This window comes from Musca autumnalis, unplaced genomic scaffold, assembly GCF_047663935.1.
Source record: "Musca autumnalis isolate F117 unplaced genomic scaffold, ASM4766393v1 scaffold_62, whole genome shotgun sequence".
NCBI lineage: Eukaryota > Metazoa > Arthropoda > Insecta > Diptera > Muscidae > Musca > Musca autumnalis.
This window is the reverse complement of record NW_027412222.1, coordinates 89,868-97,610: the sequence shown is the minus strand read 5'-3', so window position 1 is coordinate 97,610 and position 7,743 is coordinate 89,868. Positions and strand designations below refer to the sequence as shown.

At 34.2% G+C, this 7,743-nt stretch overlaps 1 long non-coding RNA gene across 1 annotated transcript; it reads left to right on the top strand.

The window, feature by feature from the left end:
- Window positions 1-2,808: 2,808 nt before the first annotated feature.
- On the top strand, window positions 2,809-3,762 carry LOC141388155 (uncharacterized). Its single transcript, XR_012408743.1, has 4 exons — window positions 2,809-3,092; window positions 3,279-3,516; window positions 3,582-3,639; window positions 3,708-3,762. It is a non-coding gene; the product is annotated as an uncharacterized lncRNA (long non-coding RNA).
- Window positions 3,763-7,743: the final 3,981 nt, after the last annotated feature.

Sequence of the window (7,743 nt, the reverse complement as noted above, 5' to 3'; positions counted from 1 at the left end):
CTCCAAAGGATTAAGTGAAAATCTCTATCTTTCTCGTCAAGTAAAACTTGACGGTACATTTTCTCAATGTCTGCAGTAATTACATATTTATGTAGACGGAAACGAAGCAGAGTGGAGTACAACTCTTCTTGAATAGTTGGACCAACCATCAAGAGATCGTTGAGCGAAACATGTGAAGATGTCTTGCTCGAAGCATCAAAAACGACGCGAAGTTTAGTAGTTGTACTTTGCGGTCGGAAAACACATTGATGAGGAATGAAATAATGTGGCGTATTAGGAATTTTATTATTTGTCATTTCCATGTGACCTAAGTCAAGATACTCTTTCATAAAGGAATTGTACATTTCTTTAGATGTGTCGTCATGAGAAAGTCTCCTTTCCAAAGAGAGAAACCGCCTTTTTGCAGTTTCAAATGACGAACCTAAACGTTTCACATCTTCCTTGAAAGGTAAAGACACTTGAAAGCGCCCTGACGGTAAACGTCGCACATATTTTTGGAAATGTTCCTCACATTTATTTTGCTCATCAGACCAAATCTTTAATGAATTATTTGGAATCTCTTCCAACTCCCAGAATTTTCTAACAATTGCATCAATCGTTTCACTATTCCCTATTGAACTATTTAAATGGCATATAGTAGAAGTGGACCCCTTTGACTCATCGTATTTTCCAGCTACGATCCAGCCAAGCGAAGTTTTTTGTAAAACTGGAAGACTCGGATTTGGTTTGATTTGGCCTACACAAAGAAGTTCGAAGAAAACTTCAGCACCAATTAACAAATCAACTCTCCGAGGTTCATTAAAACTAGGGTCAGCCAGTTCAATATTTTTAGGAATGTTCCAATCAGAAATTGATATCCTTTTATCGGGTTGAATATTTGTTATTGAACTCAATACCCAGAACTTAGACGAAAATTGGGTAGAATTGAGTCTCGACATTATAGACAGTTGGACACTATTCTTTGAGAAAGATGATAACTCAGAAATCCCAGTTAAATTTAATCTGCCACCTTCTCGTTTTACCTTAAGCCTCTGTACCAGGTCCTCAGTAATCAAATTAGGTTGAGAACCGGAATCTAGAAGAGCTCTAGCCAAAATGTATTTCCCAGAACTACTTCTTACCTGAACTAGTGCTGTGGCCAAAATTACGCCTTCACTCGACGCCGAATGGTTGACCGAAGCACTGGAAGTAGAGGGCTGCTCTTGATACAGATTTGAATTTAGATTATCAGAAGCATATCGATGCAGTAAGAAATGGTGTGCACCACTGCATACTCTACACTTCACTCCTGAATTGCATTTGGCCACCGTATGACCCTTCTTCAAACAATTAATGCAAGCAGGGACGGCTTTAATGAATTCAAATCTTTGGAGAACTGGTACAGCAGTAAAAGATGAACAATTTGTTATGTTATGCTGCAAAGATCTACAGAAGACACACTTTTCTGGAGATTGTTTCTGTTTAGAAACAGAAAGTGAAGTCTTGAAATTCCTTTTAGGCTGATTATCAAATTTGGGTTTGTTTAATTTGGGTCTTGCACCAGAAGACTCCTCAGCAGAAATATGCTGGTATCTTTTATTTAATGCAGCCTCGCAATCAGACCATAATGGGAGCTTTTCGAAGTCAAGCTGTTCTTCCCATTTGGACTTAGTGACTGGATCGACCTTTGACATAACTAAGTGGATTAATATTGCGTTCGTAATCTTCTTGTCATCACCAATAGACAACAAAGAATCATAAATGGCAGAAACAGTGTCAATCATGCTTCGCAAAGCAGAAGCCGAAGGTTTGGTGATCTCAGGAAGATCAAAAAGTTTGGCAATATTATCAAAAAATATTAAGCAATCATTATCATAAACCTTTTTTAAGCTGGCTAATGCTTTGGGGTAATTTTCTTCAGAAATCTGAAAAGCTTTGACTGTGCCAAGTGCTTCATCGGACAAGCATGAAATTAAATGGTTAAACTTCTCTATGTCTGTTAATGTCGGATCTGTATGAACTAAGTTTTCGAAAAGACTTATGAAATTCTTATATTCGGAATATTTTCCGCTGAATTTTGGCAATTTCATGTTTGGCAATCTAGATTGATGCGATTGAGCACAAAAAGAAGTCTCAGGCATACTGCTCCTCCTATTTTTAGATAAAACTCCTAAAAATAGGGACTTTGCCGATACACATAAGTCTTCCAATTCACCACGATCATCATTATCGGGGTCTAGAATATCTAGTTCGGATTGCAAATGCATTGCCTCATCAATATATTTGTTTAAAATGTCTAATCGACATTCTAATTCAAATGAATTGAAGGATATTTTCTTTTCTCGGAAAGAAGTCTTAATTCTTTCAATATTTTTTATTATTTTTTCCTGTTGTTGCTTCAAATTGGCTATTTCCGTATCAGGATTACTTTGGTGTTTCTTACCACCAGCCATTTTGATATTAATCAATAAGTTTAAAGGAGTTTCAAACAACAGAAAAACTCTACACACTTTTATATTTGTTAGTGGTAGGAAATGTCAAGTTTATTATCAAATAAACTCTCGCTTTTTTGTAATAAAAATATAATTGTCAGCTTTAAAATAGTATATTAATACTATCTCAATTAATTAATTTTAGTTCGACAATTGAAAACACAAAAATTTCAGTAAATTAGAAATTTTGGAAAATTGCGTAGTCTAAAGCACCCTTAAGTATTTTGTGTATATCGATAACACCGATAACACAATTGATCAAATTGAATAACCGAAGATGGGTACTCAATTACTCACAAAGTATGTGGCACTAATGAAATTAAATCAAAACAAAAGAAAAATATTAGAAAAGTGGCAAATGTGCGAAAATAATAATTAAATTATATCAAATTGCCAAAAATAATAAATATTTTGTGTAAATAATTTCACTCGCGAAGTAAAATTGAATAATAATCGCGGAGAGTGGTGCTTTGAAAAGACCAACAACACAAACAATTGGAACGGCTGACAAAGTGAAATACAAAGCGGAATAGGAAAAGAAAAGCAAACTTAATTTAAATGTAATAATTAAGTTTGTGTTATTTTGCCGCGAATAACTATTGCCAAAGCGTTTCACAAAATGTAAATATGTTTTAATGATGAAGCGTATAGTGATAATTTGTGTGAAGTGTATATATTACAGACAAATTTGAACAATTTACAAATTCTCTAAACCTGAACAATTTACAGGTTAGGATTCACACAAATTATTACAACGCTTTTACCTGTGAATCAGAATCACTCTCCTGATTATGTTTGGATTTGCAGAGACGGCAATCACAGAATCGGGGCATTGATGAAGATCTGCAACACAGCAACAGGCAATAATGCGGGAAGTATATATTTTATGTAAAAGGTCTTTATGTTAAGCACGGTTTTTTATTAATGTTCTTCTTCTTCTTTTGCAGCAATTTAGCAAAATTTGGTTTTATAGAAACTTAATAAAACACAACCGACACTTTATATCCCGGGTTTCGGCACCAAAATGATCACTCTTTAATTTAAGGTGAGTATAAATTATAAAATCAAATTATTTATAAGTTTTAATTAATTATTTTTATTTATTTTCAGGTTACGGATTCTTTGGACGGTGAGAAGAAGACGAGAGAGAAACGCTTGTAGTTGGCGGGTAAGTATCAACACAACTAATTCATTTTTATTATTTCATTATCCTAATTCTATTTTCTTTCTTTACAGTTACTTCAATGATATTTACATACTATTTTAATACTAATATTTACAACTAAGGAATTCAACAAATCAAGCTACGTTAACATTAAGTAAATAATTCAAATAAAAATGTAAAAATTAAATCAATAAAAATTATAAAAAGAATAAAATGAAATGTGAAATAAAAAACAAAAACAAATATTTATCATGCTCCAACAATAACATTTTTAAAAAGTAGGGTATAAGGGAAGTACCCCGCCCCTTCCGAAATTCAGCTGAATTTGTAGCCTATTTTAACCGGGGGCCATCCTTGTACATTCCCTGGCAATTTCAGGAAAATCGGTTCAGTAGTTATTGTAGAAATGAAAAAAATTTAAAATTTAAAAAAGTGGGCGTACATTTTCTTTGCATAAAAAAATATCGAAATCGGTCCAGCCGTTCTTAACTGATGCCATGACCAACGAACGACATTTGATTTTTATTTTTAAAGATTTAAAAGTTTAGACAAATCGCGATTTCCTTGAAAATCCCTGCAGTAGTTTTGCAGATATAACCTAATTAGAAAGTGAGCGTGGTGGGATCTTGAGTCCCAAAATAAGTACGTAAGGTTGGAGACACAATCGCCATGGACTCGCAAATAAATTCCGAAACCGATACATTCGTATTTGTTGCAAATATTGCATTTTTACAAAAATAGGGCATAGGGGAAGTACCCGCCCGATCCGAAAGTCAAAAAATATGTAGCCTATTTTTATCCGGGACCAACCCTGTACATTCGCTGAAAGTTTCAGGAAAATCGATTCAGTAGCTTCGTAGATATAACATATTTAAAAAAGTGGGCGTTGTCCAGTCTTAATGCCCCAAATAAGCACGTAAGGTCGGAGACACAATCGCCATTGACTCGGAAATTAATTTTCAAAGCGATACATTTGTAATTCTTGCAAATATTGCATTTTTACAAAAATAGGGCATAGGGGAGGTACCCCGCCCGATCCGAAATTCAACCAAATGTGTAACCTATTTCAACAGGGGCATCACTCTACGTTCCCTGAAAATATCAGGAAAATCTGCTGAGTAGTTTCGTAGATATAACATATTTATAAAAGTGGGCGGAAAAGTGGGCGTGGCCAATTTTTCTTTGCATAAAAACCTAAACTGGACTATGACTAACATTTCCACAAAAAATTATCCAAATCGCTCCAGCCGTTTTCAACTGATTCAATTACCAACAAACGACAATTGAATTTTATATATAAAGATTTTAAAGAACTTGACCAAAGACTCAAAATACAATGTAAGGGATTCGGTGCAATTTAGGAGTAAGATACAACACTTGACGATTAAGGACAACGAAACAATGGTATCATTTGACGTAGTTTTCCTGTTTCCAAGCATACCGGTGGATTTGGCATTGACGATTATAGAAGAAAAATGGGATATCTTAAAAGAATACACAAATATGTCGAAGAGCCTATTTTTTAGTATTCTTAAATTCTGCATTAAGGACAACAGATATTTCAAATATGACGATAGAATATACAAGCAGAAGAAAGGGCTTCCGATGGTGTCACCGGCTTCTCCGATTGTAGCTGAAATAGTGATGTAGAATCTTCTTGACACCTGTATGGATAGATTTAAGACCAAACCGAGAATTTTGACGAAACACGTGGATGATTTATTCTTAATTCTTGAACACAATGCAATATTGGACACTTTGGAAACTTTTAATAATTTTAAGACTAATATTAAATTTACTATTGAAGAAGAGAGCAGTGGTTCCATTCCATACATGGATGCATATATAACGAGAAAAGATGGAAAAATATTGATAGATTGGTACCAAAAACCGACTGCCTCTGCCAAAAGACAAAATTCCAAACATAGAACGACATAATGTTATATATAAAATTGAATGTAGTGGGAACAAAGAGAATGAATGTGGTCAAGTATATGTAGGAACAACAAAAAATAAGCTGAAAACCAGATTATCGGCACATAAATCGGACATCAAATTAAGAAATCAACAAAAAATACAAAAAACAGCGATTGCGGACCACTGTAAGCTTAAAAACCATTTGTCTAACTTTGACAACGTCCACATACTACAAACAGAAAACAACTACAACAGACGGTTGACTCTGGAGATGCTGCACATCAACAACATACCAACAAATAAGAAGATCAACTACAAGAGCGACACTGAAAATGCAGCACATTGTTATAGACATCTAACACAAAAGAGAATGTGCAATACGTAGAACTTTTAGTGCAATATTTACCGCCGACAATCGTAGTAAAACTACGTTAGTTTGTAAGAAATATTTGACCAATTTAGTTATACGTATAATGTTAGCAAATTTGTGTTACTCTTTTGTGTTGAATATTTTTGTGTTTCCTTAAAAACGAATGAAAATATTTATATTTTATTGTAGATTTGCCCTGATGATGCAATTTAAAAATTGCGAAATATTGGATAGAAAATAAATAAAGAACCAGTATGACCCATGGTAGAATGATAAAAGGTAGTCGCATCTGTCAAATTTAGGAAAATACAACCCTGTATGTCTGTACGGGAGCGTGTCAAATACAAAACAACAATAGTACATGACATTTCATAATATAAATAAAATACATATATTTGTTTACCATTACTTTTTGTGTTTCGAAAAAAAAAATAATCATTGGACATTTCAACAAATACAAGTACTCTGACTGGTAAAGCGCTAAAAAACACTTTTGACAACACCGAATTTAAACAATCCCACATTATAGATGCTATGGAACAACGATTCTTGGAACATACACCACAATAACAACAAAATCCAAAGGAACAAAGAAATTACAACAAATGCGTTCCTGGATCAAAGGGTCAACCCCAGGAACAACAAATGTTGCGCCATTGAAACACACAGGATTGAGTGAGGATTTATTTCTTCAGAAGCAGCAATAATCATCAGTGAAAACAGAATTCTCAATATATGAAAATTGGGTCGCAACCAACATCTCTACTACAACAACAGCAACAATTGTCCGTGATTAATATTGCATGGAATCAGTAATAATCGTACTACAATCGTACCTGTAACATTTTAAAGAACTTGACCAAAGACTCAAAATACAATGTAAGGGATTCGGTGCAATTTAGGAGTAAGATCATTGGACATTTCAACAAATACAAGTACTCTGACTGGTAAAGCGCTAAAAAACACTTTTGACAACACCGAATTTAAACAATCCCACATTATAGATGCTATGGAACAACGATTCTTGGAACATACACCACAATAACAACAAAATCCAAAGGAACAAAGAAATTACAACAAATGCGTTCCTGGATCAAAGGGTCAACCCAGGAACAACAAATGTTGCGCCATTGAAACACACAGGATTGAGTGAGGATTTATTTCTTCAGAAGCAGCAATAATCATCAGTGAAAACAGAATTCTCAATATATGAAAATTGGGTCGCAACCAACATCTCTACTACAACAACAGCAACAATTGTCCGTGATTAATATTGCATGGAATCAGTAATAATCGTACTACAATCGTACCTGTAACAAAAAACACATACATACATACATACATATGTATACAAGGACAATATTCACGGTCATTCCAACAATTGGCGGGGCAAATCGGGGCAAATCTACAATATTCCAAGGTTCTAGTATTACAACCAGGCCACGTAATTTCTGACAGCTGATAAATATTCTATGTAGCTGTTTCTTTCCTATGGTAGTGGCAAATAATTCCCGACATTTGTATTGATATAAAGTTGTGTAACATTTTATTAATAAAAACGCCTTAAAATATAACATACATGTAGTTTCGCTTGATTAAATCTGTTATAATAAATCAGAATATATAATTGTAGTCCGGTCGGGTTGTTGTTGGTGGATTTGATCATGAACAGTTTAACCGTTTTATGTGTGGTGTTCCCTGAAGAATCCAAAGTCTGTTGTTGTTGTAACAATGTTATTATATGGGTCAATCTCCATTTCTAGGAATGTGGCTGTTTCGATGGAATCTACTAGTCATTTGAGCATACGTTTTGCGCGGTG